Here is a 23503-nt window from a genome sequence, read left to right on the forward strand (position 1 = left end):
ACTTTTTTCTGGTCACTCATTTTAATCAGATTAACAAAAAAATTAATATAATTGACATTACACATAATAACTCACATGTTTTTCAAAGGTAACTTGATCAAAAAAAAATCAAATAATACTTTGGTTGAAAAATGTAATGAAAAACGTGTGTTAAGAATCACTGATCTATCCCTCTTCCAAAAAAAAGATGAATAATTTTTATGTTCATCCATCTAAAACTAAAAAAAATTAACAGCTGAAAAAAGCTCTTATTGCTTACATTTTCTTGTTTATTATCCCCCAGATAGTTATCACTAGAGAAAGAGACATTGTCGTAAACTTTTTAAATCATTTCGTTTTGTTTTAAAAATGCAAAAAAAAAAGAAATCAACTGAAAAATAACACTAAAATGCTTACACCTTAAAGTCACATGTCAAAAATTCCTTTTGCACACACCACAACCACCAGGACTGATTGTTATCTTGAAAGGAAATAAATACCACAAAAATGTATTTTAGTTTGCAATTCATTCCATTTTTAGTTGCACTAAACAAGCAATTTTATGCAAATGTTTGCGAAAAAAAAGAACTATCATACCAATGGAGATGATAGAAAAAATGTTTCATAAGGTGTGAGTAGAATGAAAGCGGAAATTGGAAATGAATTAAATGTATTCGCGAATAGATTTTATTCGAGTTTTTGAATTTAAAGCTCAAATCTTATTATTCGTGAAAAGAATGTAATTAAAGTGATTTTTTGGAACGAAATAATAGCTCATTATTTTCTTCACTTACACATATTTCTATTATATTCTAATTCTATTCATTTTTGAATTCGATCATAAACGATTTTAACATTTTTATAATATTCGCGAATATACATTTAATGAAGAACTCCAAAACTATTTATTATCATTAATACTTTCAAGCTCTTTATTTAATTATATTCATTTTTCAATTCGATCGTAAACAATTTTAAAATTTTTATAATATTCGCGAATTTACCTTTAATAAAGAACTTCAAAACTATTTATTATCATTAATACTTTCAAGCTCTTATTTAACTAAACTCAAACCTTTAAGGAACTAGTATAAGTGTGTAAATATTTAAAAATACATATAAGTATGTGTGTGTGTTTGTAATTGAATAAGGCTTGCTAAAAGTGTTAATTAATGAAATATCTATCTACTATACTATAAAAATAAACTAGAGAGAGAAAAAAACTACTTTAATGCAGCAAAAGAACATTAAAAAAACTAAAACTAAATGGACACTTATCACATACATACGAACATAACTGGACACACATACCTTTTTTAATAAATTTCCTTTTTACACTTCCACCACAAAACTCAATTTAAAGTCATCTACCACTATAGTATGTACCAGTGAGGAGGACATAAAATTAAATATGAGAAAAAAATTTTGCGAAAGAAAAACTAAATAAATGTGTTGCTTTAACTATTAAAAACTAAATTAAAGACAACGTACACAATACTTAAATGTTACCTATCATGTACATAAAAATATCTGCATGTTTGTTACTCTAGAATAGATAGACCAAACCAACAGAACGAACGAGGATGAGAAAGGGGTTGGGGCCACCAACCAGAGATGACATAGAATGTATACATCCATTAATGATGATACTAATGCTGCTGTTACTGATGATGTTGATCACCATCTACATACACAAACACACACATTACTTAAATGTAATATGTATGTATGTTTGTAACGTCTTTTGCTTCTACTATTACTTACTTACATACATGCCACATACATACATATTTTGTACTTTTGGTTGGTTGTCCATATCTTTCGGTTTAGCGTTGGACTTAGTTGGTTCACGGTTTGAGTGGTTAGCTGACTAGATAGATTGTTGGTTGTTCGCTGCTGTTGCTGATGACGATACCATAAAGTTATGTTGTTTTAATTTACTCATTGATTATGCGTTCTTGTTATTCTGTTCTCTTTCTCTGCAAGACAGCGACCAAAAATGAAATAAATAATCAAGCGTGCAAAACGAGGGTAAAACGATAAGTAAGTGGAATGGAGTATGAGGAAAAGATTCCCTACTATTTCCTTCATGTTAAAGGTAGAATTGAAAAGTAGATGAAAGGATAAATGGAAATAATGAAGGAAATATAGAACGAAAGATAGATAATAGATGGAAAGATAGATGGAAAGATAGATGGAAAGATAGATGGAAAGATAGATGGAAAGATAGATGGAAAGATAGATGGAAAGATAGATGGAAAGATAGATGGAAAGATAGATGGAAAGATAGATGGAAAGATAGATGGAAAGATAGATAGAATGATAGATGGAAAGATAGATGGAAAGATGTATTGAAAGATAGATTGAAAGATATATTGAAAGATAGATAGATAGATAGATAGATAGATAGATAGATAGATAGATAGATAGATAGATAGATAGATAGATAGATAGATATATAGATAGATAGATAGATAGATAGATAGATAGATAGATAGATAGATAGATAGATAGACAGATATATAGATATATAGATATATAGATATATAGATATATAGATATATAGATATATAGATATATAGATATATAGATATATAGATATATAGATATATAGATATATAGATATATAGATATATAGATATATAGATATATAGATATATAGATATATAGATATATAGATATATAGATATATAGATATATAGATATATAGATATATAGATATATAGATATATATGGATAGATAGATAGATAGATAGATAGATAGATAGATAGATAGATAGATAGATAGATAGATAGATAGATAGATAGATAGATAGATAGATAGATAGATAGATAGAAAGATAGATAGATAGATAGATAGATAGATAGATAGATAGATAGATAGATAGATAGATAGATAGATAGATAGATAGATAGATAGATAGATAGATAGATAGATAGATAGATAGATAGATAGATAGATAGATAGATAGATAGATAGATAGAACTTGACGTCCCTATTTGAATTCCAACCTCAGCTTGAATTTGTCCAACTAGTCTAACCTCGAAACATCAGGAAACGACTGTAATCAAAAAGCCATTTTTGGTTTCTACCACCAGGTTCTATTAAGTTCCTGATCTAGCTTCTTTTAATTCAATTAAGTCTTTAAACAAATTCGTACAGGAATGCCAGGAAATGACTTTATTTACAAATGTATTTGCTGGTTAAATTAAGTTCCTGATCCTACTTCTTGTAATTCAATTAAGACTTCAAACAATTTCGGATAGAAGTACAACTTATTGGCCAATCAGCTATAATATAAGTCTTTACATACTTTTACTGGAACGGAAATAGTGTTTAGATCGAAATTTAGCTAGAACTGCGCTATTATTGCGAAAGTGTTGCATATAAAGTGCGATAACGCAGCTGATTTAGTTAAAGTTGCAAAGTGTGAAATCCTATGGAAGCTGGTCTAAAGATACTGATATTTGGTCAGTTAGGTAATAGTAAGAAAAGAAAACTAGTCGCTATAAAATTGGATTGGTCGTTTTATTACATGAAAATTGTAGAGTTAAATCTGAATTTTAATTTAGGGAAAAGGGTGAAGCGGCGATTTCATCGATTCGTCTTACAAATTGTTCCTTTAAAAATATTTGATTTCGTTAAAGCTATCTGCAATTTTACTGCCGTCAAACCTACTTCTTTCTTTTAAGATTTTAAATCCTCATTAAATCCTACTAGCAGCTTGATTTAATTTGTCCTAATTAGAAATCAACCCACGTTAAATAAATGAAGAAAAAAATAAAGACAAAAAAAATCGCCATCAAAATAAGAATTAAACGCATGTAGTTTGTGGAATTAATGCAGTGTTGTTTTCCTTCCAGACCGTTCCATTTTAGTGTGTATATTAAGGCAAACTGGGAAGACAAGCAGAAACAAATCCGATAACCTTACAATTTTCTGTCGTTTTATTTTACTTTATCACTTGTTTGATGTTTTACTGCTCATGGCATCATTGAAGGTGGCGGCAGCGGTTCGAGAGCGGTTAGTGGATGTAGGGTTACACAGCATGGCATGGTATGGTATGAAGTAATTGAGTTCTGCAGTATGGTGTTGCAGTGATGTTGGCAGTGGAGGAGGTTTTTCAAGAAAATTACTTGGTAGTGGTAATGAAATATAAGAATATGGGGACGAATGACGACGATGTTGATGATGCTGCACCACCACCAAAGAATGCCGCACAAAAAGAAAAAAGGAAAAAGTAACTAAAAGACAATCAACAATTTTTCAGTTATAATCGTTTGTGTGTTCATTGAACTGTCTGTTTGTATGTATGTATGTCTCAACTAAACACACCAATCATCCAAATCATCCTTGCTATCTATTCATTTATTTCTTTTTCTTGTTCTCATCTGTTTTAATGTTATTTTTACTTAAGTTTCTGCCAACTTTACTGTCCATCATACATTTTTTTCTTCTTCTAAAGATTACTTACCTGCCCCATACCCATGGCAAACGCAGCTTCGTTGAAGACAACACACGGAGCAAGAGTAGGCTCGGTTGTTGTCTCTTTGGTTGGTTGGTTAGTTGAATTGCTCCATTTGACTTGTGAATGTATGTTATTTTTATTGTATTTAAAATAGCAGAAAATATCTTGTTTCATGTATGTTCAGTTGGACATTAATAGCCAAGTGCTGCTCTGCAATATCATCAGCTCCAATGCATATATGTATATATTCACATGTATACATATTGGCTCACTTTACCTTTACCGAATCTACAAATGTCGCTGACCATGTTTGCAACACTACTCGTGCGACCAAACTGTGTTGCAGTATTACAAAGCTGCCACATTATGCATACGTAATACATGTGTGTGTGTGCCTAATGGACACAAATTTATATAAGCGTGCAACCTAAAGTTTTTGGTCACCATAATTTTGTTGTTGTTCCTGTTCTTGTCCTCCTTATATAATGCTTTATTTGCCTTTTTTGACTAAGACATTGCACCACGTTTAGAAGTTTAGGTTCAATGCAACATAAAGCGACTGCATAAACTGAATGCAATCTAAAGGACGTTGAAATTTGAGGCGTCTTTGACGGTCTCTCAGTTTTTATTATTTTTTCTTTTTTTTTTTTGTAATCTTGAACTCTACAGTAGTACATGGCGGCATTTGTTACATGAATAATAAATCATTTTTACTATAGAAATGTTCAGATTTCTGTAGTTAATAAAAATTCGTTGAAGTTTTTAATAATTTTAATTTTGAAAACAAACCGTAACAATTGCTGTCAGTCAAAATAATGATTTTGTTATTTGTATTTCCATTATTTGGATCCTGTCACGATGGTTTGAACTCTTGTCAATAGTTTAGAGAGTTCTTTGCCGTTCAACTGAAGTTAATTATGTTTTAAACAGTAACTATACATTGAGACTTTTGAGATCCAAATCAACACCTTAACAATTACCCCTTTTACAACATTAGTCTAATCTCGAACTTCCGTTTTAGCTGAGATTTTAAATAACACGATAAAACTGGCTCAAATTCAAACAAGTCTTACTAGGATAGGAATGTAGTCAACTTTTGACCACAGTTCTTTTGTTCTTTTTAGTAACATATTGCATTTAGTTTCTGATCTATAGTTTGTTTTATCCTATTTGAATTTATACAAGTTCGGATAATAGTATATCAGATCTGGCGATCAACCATCATCCTCAAACAACCATCAACCTCGAACATTCGGTTTAGTTCAAACATCAAGTACCAGTGTAAAACTGCAGCGAAAATGTTTTAGACTGTTTCCAGCCTCAAAATAAGTTCCTGATCTAACTTCAACTGTGTTTTCATACAATTGGGACTTCAAATAAGTTCACATAGTTGTAGATATGATCTGGTGATCAACTATAATACAGAACTTTATATTCTTGTACTAAAACTTAATCTTTGTTTAGATCGAAATTGTACTACTATTTTTATGAACTTGCTGACTTTAAAGGGTGATAACGACGGAGGAAATCGGCAGCGTTGCTAAATGTTTGAAATTGTCTTTAAATTACTGAGATATCCAATCATTCTTGAACGATCATTCAGTTCCCTTTTAATTTAATGTGGTAAATGTGGACGCCTAAAGAGCATGAACAAATTGATAACTTTATAAAATATGCTAAAAGAGTAGGGCCTTTATGATTGGTTTCTGAATTATTTAAAAAAAAAATTGAAATTGGGTAAATAAAATCAAACAGTTCAATCGATGTTGTAATTGGATTTGTCTTGGTGTAGGCAAGCGATATCACAATGAACTACACAACATTTTTTAGACTGAAATTAGCTTGTGTTGAGCTTCCAATCATTGTAACTTGTAGATGCGAAGTGTTAACTAAAGAAAATCAGCCCTATCGCTAATCCAGATTTCACAAGAAATATGTTCCCTTTTCACTATTTTCGTTCACTAACTTTATTGTTGTGAAAATTCCCTGTTGTGAAGTTTGTTGATGGTATTTGTAAACATTAAACAGCTGTTGCATAGAAAATCAACTATGGTGAATGAATTATTTACAACAAGTTGACGATAGCAATTTTCCCTTCGAGGAGAAAGAAAATTTCAAGTCCATTAGGGTGAGAAAGAGAGACAAGATCGATGGTGTTGGTAATGTTAACAACTCTCTCTTAAATCCTTTAGTTCTCCCAATTTTATCCTAAAAACATTACATAGATCCAATCTCTTTATTATTTTGATTCTAATATAGATCTGCTAAATAGTTTAGGTATTACCCGAGGTAGGAAAAAACTTATAAGCAAATAGTGAAAACTTCAGATTTTGATTTCATTAAAATTGTTTACTTTGGTCTCTATTGTATTATAAGACTGATTTTTATACCCTACACCTCTTTAGTGGGGAGGGTATATGGGGTTTGCGTTGATGTTTGTAACGCACAATAATATTAGACATATAATGACTTTAATGTATATCAATCGGCTCGGAATCATTTTCCATTTAACTATGTCTGTCCGGTCGTCCATGTAAACCTTGTAATCAAACTACAGGTTGCAGTTATAAAATTTGGTACATGATCTTCTATTTTTCCAGGGTCGAAGACTATTGAAAATGGTTAAGATTGGTCTATTATTGCAACTAGCCCCCACACAACTGAACCCCCGAATAGGGCTTGTAAACTTTTGTAATCGAATTACAGGTCGTAATTTTGGAGATAATTTAATGAAATTTGGCACATGATCTTTTACTTTTCCAGGAACGAAGCCTATTGAAAATGTTTAAGATTTGTTCCTTACTTCACATAGCTCCAATACAACTGAACCCCCGAATAGGGGGGTAGTCAAACTCTACATATCTCAATTTTGGAGATAATTTAATGAAATTTGGCACATGATCTTTTATGTACCGCAGACGAAGCCTATTGAAAATGTTTAACATCGATTCATTATTTCACCTAGCCCCCATAGAATTGAAACCGATAAAATAGGATGTTTATAATTACTCGTACCTCGACAAAAAGCTACAAAACTAAGTTCTATACTAGATTTGATGACCATAATGAACTTTATAAACACAGGGCCTTATTTGACCCTAGCCCCTATAAAAAGTCCACTTAAAACTATCCTTAAATGTCCATAATTTTATTTAACAAAAAAAGGCTTAAGTATATCGGGGGCAAGATACAATTCAACTTAAATGCTTTATTATGAAAACTTAATAACATTTTCTTCATGTAACAGTTGTAGGATATTACATGGTCTGCCTCGCTCGACTATAATTTCTTACTTTTTTATTTTGAATCAAATTTAAATTAACAAAGAATTACCTACTTTTATGACTTCAGTAACTAGTGATAGTATTTAATGAAAAAAATATCGATTTACCTTAATGAAAGTATGTGATTTAAATGGAAAATTATAAAGCTTTACGTAATGTAACTTATAATTTCCATACATATTGAAAAAACCATGTCAAGACCCTTTAGGTTGCAATAGGAATGCGTTTACATTATGTGTTTTTCCCCTTCTTCTTTGTCTTTGTATTGGTCAGTTGTGTTGTCTCTAATGTTGTTTAAGAAGAGTGTGGCAAATAGGGATTATTATCGCACTATTATCTTACACTAAAGCCCATGTTGTATACCAACCATTACCAATGTCCTCGTACGGAAGATTCTGCTAGATTTTAATGCTAAGAAATATTGCAAACATGTTTGCAGATGTAGTAAACAAAGATATTGTTGGTTGGTTGTATGATTGGTTTGTTGGTAGAGCGAAGAGGTTGGTATAGCTTTTAGGAAATGTAATAACCGCAACGGATCGTCATTCAAGTACAAGTGTAGTTGGAAGTGATTGTTATTCGCAACATCGTCATCATCAGCATCATCATCTTCATACATTTTAAACCATTCTTAGTTGTTCTGTTGCAATATTAAAGTTTTTTGGTAATTGTGGTCGTTGTTGTCGTTAAAACTTAAGTTTTTTTGTGGATTTTTTTTTTTTTTTGGTTGCTGCAACATGCTAAAGACGAGCAGTAGAAAAGTAGAGGAAAATTAACAGAGTGAGCATCTTTTATGCGGTTGTTTAAATGCAATGAGGTCTGCAACAACCGGGGCCACTTGGTATTGTGGTCATTTCTTGTTAAAACTATTTGTCTTTAGTTTTTTTTTTTCATTTGTGTAGTTATAGTTGTTCGCTTAAATTGTGGTTGTTTGGTCATTTTAGTTTATAATGCATTATGTGAGGACATTATATAATGATATCCTTCCTTCCTCTTGTTTTATTGTCCATATTTTTTTATTTTTGCTCTATAGTAACCTTTTCCTCATTCACTCATCTGTATTTGAACAATTGTGCTCTAGGACACTTTAATGTTGCTATTTATGCTGGTTGTGTCATGACATTGTTTAAAAGCAAAAGAAATTGTCATTGTCTAATTTTAACGTAAAATAAATATGTATGCAATAAAGTTTCTCTCAAACATTTCGAAGTGGTTTTATCGAATTTTCTTATAGCTACATATTTAGAAAAAATATAAGTAATCATTTTTAGGCCCAACATCTTTTAAGGAATACAAAATTTTCTTCGATATTTTTCCAAATCACCTCAAAGTACTGAAATCTAACATTTATAACACCATAACTCCTTAAATGCTCAAAATGCCTGTAGTCTTTAGCAAGCCATTCAGATTTCACTTTGTTTTGTCACCTTAAATACCAAAAAGGAAAAGAAAACTTTCATTCAATTTGTTTCATCTAAAAGGTTACAAATCCATTAACAATTTAATGTCTACCAACTGAACTCAAGCATCTAATGTTGCATGCTACATTAAAACGAATTGAGGCATTGAAAATAAACAACAAGAGCAGAAGTAGCAATGAAGAAATAATAATAAAAAAAAACAAACTCATAACAACGTATGAACGAACAAACAAACTGAAACTAGTTTATGACAACATTATACAACTCAGGCAAATAATGTTGTTTATGGTCATGGAGCATATAAAAGCAAATATGACAACAACCCATTGCTCACACACACATACATACATTCATTTTATACCTTTAAATACATACTTAATTTTTTGTTGCTATTGCTATAATTTTCTATCAAGGCAGCAGCTAGACAATGACAAAAAAATTCAAGAAGAAAAAAAAAACAATGTACTGCAGGAAGAAACTCTAATTCAAACTATTCATGCAACTAAACGATCATTTTTGTTGCCAAGGCAAATGCAATAACCACGTGTTAAAAGCTTTTAGCCACAACGAATTATAAATGCCCTATTTGAAAGGGTAATAAATAACAACATTGTTTTACGTGTTCTATCAATTTTATACTTTCTCGAAGGAAATTTATAATTAATTAAAAAAGCTGATCCGATTATACCAAGAAAAGTTTTGGGCCCCTAGATACTTGTTTCCAGATCTCATTCCTTACATTGCCCTAAATTCTACTTAAGCATTTTTGCTAACATTCCATGACCTACTGAGAAAAATGGTTTCATACCTCCAGATCATATGGCTTTTAAGACGTTAGACTTCTAGTCTTAGTGAGCACACACAGTATGACAAAATCAAATTACCTCCCTAATAGTAATAGACTCAGTGAGTGTTTCTCTATTTCATTAGTTTTTCTCCATAGATACGCGAGGTATAATTGAGGAGGCATTTTTAAAGATTAATATTGTATTTAAACATACAAAGTAAAGTTCTAAGTAATTTCTAGTTCACTTCTAGGTCAGTTCTAGTTCAGTTCTAGTTCAGTTCTAGTTCAGTTCTAGTTCAGTTCTAGTTCACTTCTAGGTCAGTTCTAGTTCAGTTCTAGTTCAGTTCTAGTTCAGTTCTAGTTCAGTTCTAGTTCAGTTCTAGTTCAGTTCCAGTTCAGGTCTAGTTCAGTTCTAGTTCAGTTCAGTTCAGTTCTAGTTCAGTTCTAGTTCAGTTCTAGTTCAGTTCTAGTTCAGTTCTAGTTCAGTTCTAGTTCAGTTCTAGTTCTAGTTCAGTTCTAGTTCAGTTCTAGTTCAGTTCTAGTTCAGTTCTAGTTCAGTTATAGTTCAGTTCTAGTTCAGTTCTAGTTCAGTTCTAGTTCAGTTCTAGTTCAGTTCTAGTTCAGTTCTAGTTCAGTTCTAGTTCAGTTCTAGTTCAGTTTTAGTTCAGTTTTAGTTCAGTTCTAGTTCAGTTCTAGTTCAGTTCTAGTTCAGTTCTAGTTCAGTTCTAGTTCAGTTCTAGTTCAGTTCTAGTTCAGTTCTAGTTCAGTTCTAGTTCAGTTCTAGTTCAGTTCTAGTTCAGTTCTAGTTCAGTTCTAGTTCAGTTCTAGTTCAGTTCTAGTTCAGTTCTAGTTCAGTTCTAGTTCAGTTCTAGTTCAGTTCTAGTTCAGTTCTAGTTCAGTTCTAGTTCAGTTCTAGTTCAGTTCTAGTTCAGTTCTAGTTCACTTCTAGTTCAGTTCTAGTTCAGTTCTAGTTCAGTTCTAGTTCAGTTCTAGTTCAGTTCTAGTTCAGTTCTAGTTTAGTTCAGTTCTAGTTCAGTTCTAGTTCAGTTCTAGTTCAGTTCCAGTTCAGTTCTAGTTCAGTTCTAGTTCAGTTCTAGTTCAATTCTAGTTCAGTTCTAGTTCAGTTCTAGTTCAGTTCTAGTTCAGTTCTAGTTCAGTTCTAGTTAAGTTCTAGTGTTGTTTTGTTCTATTTCAGCTCTGGTTCACTTTAATGAATTAACAAGCTACTCACCTACTTAACTACTCAAACACCTTGTGTAATAGTTTATAATATTTTCTTTATACTTCAATTTATTTTTTCACTTTAAAAATGCATTTTCAGACAAAAAATAGTCAAAGAACATGTATAATGAACTAAAAAAAATTTAAGTACATTGAAACACAGTGGTTCATTTTTTGTTGTTGTTGAGGCAGAATGCAACAACAACTACTACAACTTGAAAAAATGAACGATAATCATCTACAAAATGTTGATATGTTTTGTATTTATGGTAACACTTTTTTAATGTTACCATATCTTAACTCTTTTCTTACAGCCTGCAATACATCAATGTTCTTAGGAAAAATGTTGTTGAAAAAAATGTGAAAAAATTGTATTTAGAGTTAATTTTCCTAAAAAACAAAATAACATTTAAGAGAAAGAAAAAAAGTGTGAAAAAAAACTTTGGCTAACAAGATTTTCTTTGTAAATTTTGTGGCCAGCAAGATATTACGATGGCGATAAAAATGGTTAAACCAGTAATTTTTCTAGAGTTGTTTGCTTGAGAATGCAAAAAGATATTTCTAATTGATAATTGAATCATAATAAACACTGTTTGTAGTTAGTGGCCGGCCGGGTTTATAATGCTAAAGGAAATGCTAAATCGCATCTCTGTATGTAATTTTCAATTTGATATAGTGGTGAAGAACATAGATCGCAGCATTTGTATTCTTAATACGAATGAAAAATGTAAGTGTTTGTGTCTTCTTGTCTTGATTTGCTAAGGTTTGTCGTTAACTTGGAACCAGTTTTCGAGTAGAAATAATCTTGATAAGAAAATATTTTATATATTAGAAGATGTGGGAATTTTGTTTTTACGTCTGCATGTAATGCAGATTGATTGTGATATTGAATTTTAATATTGATGAAAGATAAATTAAGTCCTTTAGAATGTCATGTAATCATGGTATTAGATTTTGTATACTAATTTTAGATTAAAATTAATGCAGCTGTTGAATTTTATAAATTAAATCTAATATTCTTTAATGTTTTATTTGCAGGTATGTTCCCGGTTGATTAACAAAAGATCAAGTATAAAATTGTGTAAGTAAATTTAACTGTAACACAATTTTAAATATACAATTATTGTCTACTTTATAAATCTCCAGTTTAGTTCTAGTTCAATTCTAGTTCAGTTCTAGTTCAGTTCTAGTTCTAGTTCAGTTCTAGTTCAGTTCTAGTTCAGTTCTAGTTGAGTTCTAGTTCAGTTCTAGTTCAGTTCTAGTTCGGTTCTAGTTTAGTTCTAGTTCAGTTCTAGTTCAGTTCTAGTTCAGTTCTAGTTCAGTTCTAGTTCAGTTCTAGTTCAGTTCTAGTTCAGTTCTAGTTCAGTTCTAGTTCAGTTCTAGTTCAGTTCTAGTTCAGTTCTAGTTCAGTTCTAGTTCAGTTCTAGTTCAGTTCTAGTTCAGTTCTAGTTCAGTTCTAGTTCAGTCCTAGTTCAGTTCTAGTTCAGTTCTAGTTCAGTTCTAGTTCAGTTCTAGTTCAGTTCTAGTTCAGTTCTAGTTCAGTTCTAGTTCAGTTCTAGTTCAGTTCTAGTTCAGTTCTTAATCATTTCTAGTTCAGATCTAGTTCAGTTCTATCGTAATTTTACTTTCTTTAAAAATCGTAAATTTTTAGTTAGAAATTTATAATTTCTTTCTCCTCCTCCAGTAACTCAATTTTCCAAATCCAAATAATGCAGATTTGCTCAAGTGTTACTTTTATTTGCCCTCAACAATGTGTTTAACATTCTCATGCATAAACAAGAACTGTGCGCGACATAAGGAGGATTTGTAGAATTGTTTTCCTGTTAAGGACACAAAAACCAAACGACAACAAAATAAACTATAGCAATTTCTAATGTTCATTCTATTGCATTACTTGTAATACTAAATAGTGATATAATAAACTTTAGCAACATCATCAGTGTAAAAGCCTGAATGCCTGCTTGTTTGTTGGTATTTCACATATTTTCTCAGTCATGTTAAGCTGGGATGAAAGTGCAACCAACATTTTCATACTCACTTGCCGGCGCGGCACAAACAATGCAACAATAGAAAAAAATCATATGTTTATTATACTTACATACGTTAATATTTATTCTACATACTTACCTACTTACTTTCTACATGATGATGACAATGAAGAGGATTTTGCTATTGAGGATGAGCAGCAGCATACATTCACTACATCCTATGAACATCTTCTTGTCTGTAGTTTTTGTTGTTGTCGTCGTCGACAGTTTGCACAAAACAAATATTAAATATGAGTATAAAAGAAGTTGCATGTGTTGTATGCATTTATGTAATTCAAGCCAACCACCAGCGAGAAATAATCATTATCCCGGCAATCGTTCCCAGCATGTTTACTTACAATGATAGAATAGTGATACAATTTTTGTTTCTATGTTTAGGGTATATGTACATGTTTTTGTAGTAATTTAGGGTTTTTTTCAATATGTTTCGGAGTTATATTACTTTTATGAACTTCTATTCTATATCGGATTTAGTTCAATTCTAGTTTTATATCACCTCGTGTTTAGTTCAGTGCTAGTACAGATCTATTTCTTATATTGTTCAGCTTGTGTTTAGTTCTTGCTCTCTTATGTTTCAATTCTAGATTAGTTTGTGTTCAGTTCTAGCTTAGATCTATTTTAGTTCTAGTTCAGTTCTAGTTCTAGTTCAGTTCTAGTTCAGTTCTAGTTCAGTTCTAGTTCAGTTCTAGTTCAGTTCTAGTTCAGTTCTAGTTCAGTTCTAGTTCAGTTCTAGTTCAGTTCTAGTTCAGTTCTAGTTCAGTTCTAGTTCAGTTCTAGTTCAGTTCTAGTTCAGTTCTAGTTCAGTTCTAGTTCAGTTCTAGTTCAGTTCTAGTTCAGTTCTAGTGCAGTTCTAGTTCAGTTCAGTTCTTGTTCCATTCAGTTCTAGTCAGTTCTAGTTCAGTCCTGGTTCTGGTTTAGTATTAGTACTAATTTGTTTAGTATCATTATGTGAAATCATATAACACTATTTAAGAAAAAAAGGCTACAAATAACTCTAGGCAACATCAATGTGTCGCGGTGTCCATTGTTGTCTTTACGTATATTTTCGTTTTTCGAAAAAATAACATTACAAACAATATATGATTGTGTTAGGATTATTATGGATACATCCACATGTAAAAATAACAACACACTAAAAAAAGAAAACTGAACTAAAAATTGCATATATAAAAAGTATGGAAAGTATTAAGACCTTTCTATATAAAGTATCATTTAGGTCGTGATCATGTCATTTGCCGTTCTTCTTCTACTCATAAAAGTCTGTCGGCACTGACTGAAAGCGTTTTTAGACTAGTTCAAATGTATGTATGTAGGAAAGTATGTGCATGTATGATGATGATTGTAATGGTGGAATCAATGTTGCATTACACAGAATAGGAAGGAGAAAGAAGAAAAACTTATTGTTTGTTTTGCCAGCAATAGCTGCGTATTTTGCTTACTGACTGCCGGAAAAGCCTCGAAACATTATGTTAGAAGTCTGCTTGACTGTTGATAAAAAAAATTGTGGAACAGGAACACTGAACCGTTTAAATAAGAGTTTGTGTGAAAATTTCATGTGTATGTTTTTGTTTTTTATATAAATGTCAAGTGAAATAAAAGTTTAGAGTTTGAATGTTAGCACCTAGTACTTTCATAAGTTTTGATATGCGAGTATATAAAGAAAGCAGGTTGAGCTTGTCAACAAATAAAAGAATTTTCATGTTTATTTTAAGTTTAAATAAGGAATTTACAAAAGAACTTTTAAAAGGCCTAGGTATGTATTTTATACATGCCATCATCTACAATTTGAGACAAATAAATATTTCGTTTTTAGTATAAGTACAATTTTACTCCATACACTCACTATCATACTTTATCATTACGGCTTATTTCACGTCACAATCAGTTGTTGGCATCACTTATATTTTTTTCTACAACATACATTGGAATCACTTTTATTCGCTGTACGCAGTTTTTTTCCGATTTTCATTCCTCATGTTGCAAATTGTTTATGCATGTTTAATTTTGAGATTGTATTTTTCTTATATGTATGTGTTTGATTCCAATAAACTGTTTCTGTTTAGTTGGATTGATATTTATGTATACCTAAGTGTGTTATAAGTATTAGATATATAAATAAACAATTATTTCTTGGATGTTTTTTTAAAGAAAAAAATGTCTTAATTTAGACTCCAACATTAACGGGACGAACGCCTTCTTGTCAGTCAGTTTATTTGACAGTTTTCTTAATAAAGTGCTTATGATTTAAAACCATTTTTGTAAAAGTTTCATCAGCGGAAAAAGTAGTTCAAATAATGTTATTGAACTGTTTACTAGACCATAGTCTGGACCATGGACTATAGACTAGACTATAGACTAGACTATAGACTAGACTATAGACTAGACTATAGACTAGACTATAGACTAGACTATAGACTAGACTATAGACTAGACTATAGACTAGACTATAGACTAGACTATAGACTAGACTATAGACTAGACTATAGACTAGACTATAGACTAGACTATAGACTAGACTATAGACTAGACTATAGACTAGACTATAGACTAGACTATAGACTAGTCTATAGACTAGACTATAGACTAAACTATAGACTGTAGAATAGACTATAGACTAGACTATAGACTAGATTATAGACTAGAATATAGACTAGACTATAGACTACACTATAGACTACACCATAGACTTGACTATACACTAGACTATAGACTAAACTATAGGCTAGATTATAAACGAAGCTATAGACTAGACAGTAGTCTAGACTTTCCAATCTTTAGATCGTTTAAATATGTTTTCAAATTTTATGTTATTTGAGTTTACTTGATTAACTATTATCTTAAGAAAGCTCATTTTCTTTTGAAACGAATACATATAAATCTGTACAGATAATTATCAAGGCTCTTATAAACACTGTGGGGCTCTAGAAATCCGTGTAATTTTTGATTATCGTGTTTAGAATTAAATACTTTGACCAAATAAGCAACACAAGCGAACAAATCGGACATGCCACTTGAAACTGATAGAAGAGACAAAACAATGTGGTGGCAGGCCAGCACAAAACACGCTGCAAACTAAAAAAAAGTGTAATGAATTGAACGGAATACAAAAGAATAATAATAAAAATTCCCTTTAGATCAATAAAATCTTGTTAATATAGCAGAAAAATACATAAATCTTTGCTGGAATAGTTGAAAAAGCAAAGAAAGGAAAAAAATCAGCTGGCCATTTAAAGATTGATTTGTTACGCGGGCACACGACTTTACCGCAAAAATGCAAGCAGACCAAAATACAGAAAAGAACCCATAATAACAGATTGAAATGAGGGCTGGGAAGAAAGCAATAAAATAAGAAAACAGGATTAGCCATAAAAGAAATGATGTATTGTTGGTAATCCTCACACACATTGAAACATACGAACTTAAACACTCTCTTGATATTGCATGCATGAACCGCAAGTATTGAAAAGGAATAATATCCCTGTAATTCTGGGGCATAAGGTATTCAATTGGACAATTTGACTTTAGTCAAATATTAAAAATTCACACATTAAATGTCATGTTTCGTCTCTAAATTATAACATATGTATGTTGGGCACCACAAACTATTGGGTATTAACTTTTAGTTTAAGAGTTGTTTTGTGCAAGATTATTTTGTTGAATCTAGAATGAAAATTATCTGAAATTTCTAACTGTATTACTTTTTTAATAAACAGCCCACATATTCTCGTATTTTTATTATTATAAAAATTGAGTGACATTTCGATATGACAAAATATAAAATGGAAAATTACGGTGTTTACAAAAATATAAATAAGTTTAAAAAGTAGAGGGGCTGAACAAAACTTAAGAGTCATAGCATATTATTGTCATAAATTCAAAAACCAATCGATCATTGTGTAAATTTGAAGGAATTTTACAAAAAAGAAAAAAAAATAAGGAAGGATTGAATTTCACAATATTTTTTAACAATAACGAGGGTTAATTGATGAGTGTAGCTTAATAATGAAACCAGCAGATGTCATTTGCAATGAAAGAAATTAGCTGGCAGCTTTACTGCAGGAAATGTGTACTAATATAATAATTTAGAAATTTTCAAAGTCTTAATGACTAGATTGTGAAAACAACTGAAGACTAGATTATATACTAAAGTATGGACTAGACTATAGACTAGACTATAGACTAGACTATAGACTAGACTATAGACTAGACTATAGACTAGACTATAGACTAGACTATAGACTAGACTATAGACTAGACTATAGACTAGACTATAGACTAGACTATAGACTAGACTATAGACTAGACTATAGACTAGACTATAGACTAGACTATAGACTAGACTATAGACTAGACTATAGACTAGACTATAGACTAGACTATAGACTAGACTATAAATTACACTATAGACTAGACTAAAGACTAGACTAAAGACTAGACTATAGACTAGACTACAGACTAGACTAAAGACTAGACTAAAGACTAGACTAAAGACTAGACTAAAGACTAGACTAAAGACTAGACTAAAGACTAGACTATAGACAAGGCTATAGACTTGACTATAGACTAGACTGTCGACTAGAACTATAGAGTAGACTATAGACTAGACTATTAACTAGACTAAAGACTATAATATGGACAGGACTATTGACTAGATTATAGACTAGACTATAGACTATACTATAGACAAGACTAGACTTTAGACGAGACTATAGACTAGACTATAGACTAGACAATACACTAGACTATACTCTAGATTATAGACTAGACTTTAGACCTGACTATAGACTAGACTATAGACCAGACGATAGACCAGACTATAGACTAGACTATAGACCAGCCTATTGACAAGACCTTAGACTCGACTATGCACTAGGCTATAGATCAGACTAAAGACTAAACTAAAGACTAGTCTACAGACTAGACTAAAGACTAAACTATAGATTAGACTATAGATCAGACTGAAGACTAAACTAAAGACTAGTCTACAGACCAGACTAAAGACTAAACGATAGATTAGACTATAGACTACACTATTGACTAGACTATAATATAGATAGGACTATTGACTACTTTATAGACTAGACTATAGACTAGACTACAGACTAGACTATAGACTAGAATATAGAGTAGACTGGACAACAGATTAGACTACAGAATAGACTATAGACTAGACTGTATACCAGACTATAGGCGAGACATAGACTAGACAACAAACTAGACTATAAGTAGACTATAGACTAGACTATATACCAGACTATAGGCGGGACTATAGACTAGACTATAGTCGGTAAAATAGACTGTGGTCTAAACTTTTAACTAGACTATAGAAGAGAGTATTAAATAGACTATATACTATAAACTAGACTATAGAAGAAACTGCAGACTAGACTATAAACAACACTAAATACTGCACTATAGACTGAGGACTAGTCTTTATAATTGCCAAGAGTATAATCATGATTATAAAACTATATACTTGTATGAGTATAGACTAGACCTTTGTCGGAATCCTGTATCAGTCGTAATGAATGTTATTTCCCTGCAATACCCTACCAAAATCTTCCTTCCCTCTTTCTGTATATTTACTCACAAAGCGAAATAAACCAATACATCAATTTTCTAATTACATAAACGTTAAATTACTTTACATTCAAGTGATTACCTTCTCTTTTTATATCTGCACAATTTCAGCAATAGAAAAAGTAATAAATAGAGGCAAAACTTATTAAGTCCTAAATATCCGTAGGTATATTACAATTTGTACCTTTATTTTCTTTTCTTATCCAGGAAGTTGTTCAACATTCTCTTAAACCAAATGAATTTATATATTACTTTTTCCCCTTTAGTTTTTTTTTTGTTTGTTTAAAAAGAAAATTTAAGAGTTTCTAAATGTTTCCGATCACAAGTATTCACCAGCGAAGAAACAACAAGCAACAAACCGAACGAACAACCAAACTATAAGACAGCTAATAAAATGTACTTTAAGTTGTGTTGTATTTTATCTGTATCGAATGGTAGAAAGATTTATTGGTTTATGCTAATTTTGAAAAAATTCACGCCTTCAAAAGTTTTTCTTTTTATTTTATATATAAATTTTTTTAATACCATTTGCTTTCTTTGAAACAAAAATTTTTCTAACAAAAAAATACATATATTTTCAACTATACATACTCATCGTACTCATACATAAAAGTTCAGAGCAATTCTAATGTCCAATGCCAAAACATATGCATACGTTTATAAAAGGGAATGGGAAAATGCAAACTAAATCTATGGCTTGCCGAAAGTGCGGAGAATAAAGAATATATATGTATTCAAGCAAAGAAGATAGTATGCAAACAAATATGTATCGTATAGAACCATAAAAAAGGAAAAAAAAAGTTCACAAAAAAAGTATCTTTCTATGCTGCATGTCAGAACGCATGTGAAAAATTGCATTCATTGCTCATATACTCACATACAAAAAAAAAACACATACTCTACTATTTCACTCACTTACCCAGTTTCATGTGTGTTTATGTATCTAGTACTTCTTTCACAACTAGTATCTATCCATAGTGGGGAGAGCATAAAAAACTATGAATTGCCAATGTTTTTAACTTTTAGAACTATAAGATAAACTGCATTTGCAGTGTGGTAAAGAAATATAGCAGTGTCAGAAAATGTAATACTTCGAAAGATCCATTAAAATTTACAATAGACTGTAGTTACAATACCGAGTCTTTGTAGTCTCTATTTTAGTCCAAACGATAGACTGGTAATAATTTTCCCCCAAACGCTTGCTATAATAAGGACTGTAGACTATAGTAAAGACTATAGACTACTCGTGCTTTGTAGACCATAGTAAAGACTAAACTAGAGTCAAAACTAGAAATTATAGTCAATGCTATAAGTTATAGTCAAGACGTTAAACAATATAAATCTAAACCATGACTAAACTATAGTCAACAATATAGGCTAAGGGCCTTTGTCAAGACTATTAACTATATTAAAACTATCAGACTTTAGAGCAATGTCCATAGTCTGGACTATTGACTATAGCCCTAACTATATTCAAGACTTTATATACTATATTTAGGGCTATAGCCAGGCCTATAGAATATGGTCCAGACTATATATCATTGTCCAAAAGATAGAGTATAGTCCAGACTGTAGACTATAATCAACAATATAGATTACATTTCACACTATACACAAGGCTATAGCGTATATACTATAGTCCAGACTGTAAACTATAGTCCAAACTGGACAATCGTAAAGGGTATAGACTATAGTCAAAACTATAGTCATATTACAGTCAAGACAAAATCATTCTACAGTATGACTATAGTCAAATTATAGATAAGACTATATACAAGACTATAATTTATAGTCTAGACTATGGTTAAGACTATATGTTATCGTCAAGACTATATTGACCACTATCTAGACTATAGACTATAGTCCAGGATATAGAATGTATTTCAGACTATAGACAAGACAAGAATGTAGTCTAAGATAATATACAACGACTGTAGACTATAGTCCAAACATATTATAGTAAAGACTATAGACTACAGTCAAAACTATAGTCATATTACAGTCATGACTATAGTCATTCTACAGTTAAGACTATTGCCATATTATAGTCGAGACAAGACAATATAGTCTATATTCACGACTGTAGACTATAGTCCAAACAAATTATAGTAAAGACTATAGACTGCATTCAAAACTATGGTCATATTACAGTCATGACTATAGTCATTCTACAGTCAAGACTATAGTCATTCAACAGTTAAGACTATTGCCATATTATAGTCGAGACAAGACAATATAGTCTATAGTCACGACTGCATACTATAGTCCAAACAAATTATTGTAAAGACTATAGACTACAATCAAAACTATGGTCATATTAGAGTCGTGACTATAGTCATTCTACAGTCAAGAACATAGCCATATTATAGTCAATACTGTAGACAAGAATATATATTATTGTCAAGTCTTTATATTATTGTCAAGACTCTATTGAGTCTGACTATAGGCTATAGTCCAAAATATAGACTATATGCCACACTATAGGCAAGACAATAATATAGTCTATAGTCAAGCTCATAGTCAAGACAAGAGTCTAATCTAGACCATAGTCAAGATTATATACTAAAGTCATGACAATAGACAATATTCAAGACTTTTTACTATTTTTAAGACTACAGCCTGTAGTCACAACTATAGAAAATATTATGGCAATATTCAAGACTTTTTACTATAGTTAAGACTACAGCCTATAGTCACGACTATAGAAAATATTATTATAATAGTCAAAACTATAAGCTATAGTCGAAAATATTAACTATAATAGAAACTACAGATTCTAATAAAATATATACTACAGTCAAAATTGTAGAACTGTAGGCTACAATTAAGACTCTTTACTATAGCGTATAGACAATACTATAAACTATAGTCTAGACTGTAGACCATAGTCACCTCTGTAGACCTAAGTCAATACTACAGATATTGGACAAAACTATTGACTGCAGACTGTTGCCGGAACTGTAGGCTAAAGTCAAGATTATACTATTGTTAAAATTATTCAATACACTCGATATTATAGATTATGCTCAAGGACTACAGGCTTTAGAATATAGTCAAACATATTGATTAAAGTTCAAGTCTTAGATCTAGATCAGATTAAACATAAACTATAATTTAAAATGTTGAATATAAAACTGTATTTACTGGAAAGTTGCAAAATACAATCAGCTATTTATCTCTCCTTAACTGTATATAATATTAGCATGCACCATATGAGAACATCGACATGTATATAGATGAGTATGTATCGGACGATTTAAACCACATCATACCATTGAAAATTAGTAAAAATGTTATCGAAACGCATAAATTTTTCTATTCTTTAGCAAGACATTTTGAAGGAAAAAAAAAAAACTATAAAATAATAGTAAAAATATTAAAAAAAAAAAACTAAATACTAAAAGCATACATAATACCCAATATGGGGTTTTTTATTCGGAAACATTTTTACGGCACTTTAAATGGAGGTCAATTTCAAAATAGGTATTTTTCAGGCATAGATAAAAGAAAGTATAATTTTTCTTGTTTAAAACATAAAATCGAAAATATTTAAAAGCCATAAGACAGACAAGCAGCAACTTTGTTTGTAGACAAAACCTTTAAGGAAAAAATAAATTTATAAAATAGGTTAAAAAAATTTAAAATACATTATTTTATAACTAAATCTATATAAATTTGCTTTAAAGTGAAACAATTACATTTCAATTTATAAGGAAACTTTTCTACTTAAAAATTTTATTATTTTATGCTAAAACTTTAAATTGTTTTCTTTAAATTTTTTTTTTCTTCAGACTATAAATTAAAATTAGATTTTATATTTTAAATATCAAGTGTAACAGAGTCTTCTTCTAAAGATTACAATTGTTACGTTGTGTTCAATAACAAAACCCACAACCTCATAAATAACCATAATCTAGTAAATTTATAGAAAATAATTTTTGTTCTAGACAAAAATTACCCTTAATACCTGCACTTAGCTACAAATAAAAGAATATTATTGAAAAATTCATTGTTTTTCTATTTCCTTTTACACTCGATTACAAATAAAATTTAACGGGAAATAACACACATGTTTTAAATTTAAAAAAAAATGTTAAAAACAGTTTTCAAAGTCCCATTCAAAAAGTAATGAAATGAAAAACATAAATTGCATACACGTGCTTAAGCCCAAACAAATGTCTCATTATTTTTCAGTTTTTTACTTCGTTGGAAAACTGAAAATATACACGACTTTTATATTTGTTTTATATCATTTTACAAGTACTAAACCACCTTGAAATTGTACAGGAAAAGTGTCTAAACAAAAACATTTTAATAAAAAAATTATTTTCTTTTTTTGACACTTTAGACAAGAAAAGCGATTTAAAATTTTAAATGGTTTAACATTCGAAAAGGACTGAAACTGAAATGTAGTTTTGTTTAATATGCTTGCAACTTATATTTATGTTTGTACATGTATGCCATGCTTGATTACCTGATGCCATATACTAGACTAAAAACTAGACTCTAGTCCATAGTCTTTGTTATAGTTTAGTCTATAGACTAGGTCATTTAAATAGTCTCTAGCTTAGTCAATCGTTTAGTCTATAGTCTGGTCTATTGTCTCGTCTATAGTCTAGTCTAGAGTTTAGCCTATAGTCTAGTCTATAGTCTAGTCTATAGTCTAGTCTATAGTCTAGTCTATAGTCTAGTCTATAGTCTAGTCTATAGTCTA

The 23503-nt window shown here is 30.7% G+C and overlaps 1 protein-coding gene across 2 annotated transcripts in view; it reads left to right on the forward strand.

Moving 5' to 3' along the window:
- Positions 1 to 23503, forward strand: part of LOC111679875 (uncharacterized protein DDB_G0271670-like) — a 210988-nt gene that overhangs the window by 83487 nt on the left and 103998 nt on the right. The window contains exon 2 of one of the 2 annotated variants that reach the window (XM_046951886.1): positions 12200 to 12242. The exons of the other annotated variant lie outside the window; for it this stretch is intronic. The gene's annotated coding sequence lies outside the window, so the exon portion shown is untranslated. The remainder of the gene's footprint in view (positions 1 to 12199; positions 12243 to 23503) is intronic. 2 annotated transcript variants of the gene reach the window in all.

Source organism: Lucilia cuprina, chromosome 2, assembly GCF_022045245.1.
Source record: "Lucilia cuprina isolate Lc7/37 chromosome 2, ASM2204524v1, whole genome shotgun sequence".
NCBI lineage: Eukaryota > Metazoa > Arthropoda > Insecta > Diptera > Calliphoridae > Lucilia > Lucilia cuprina.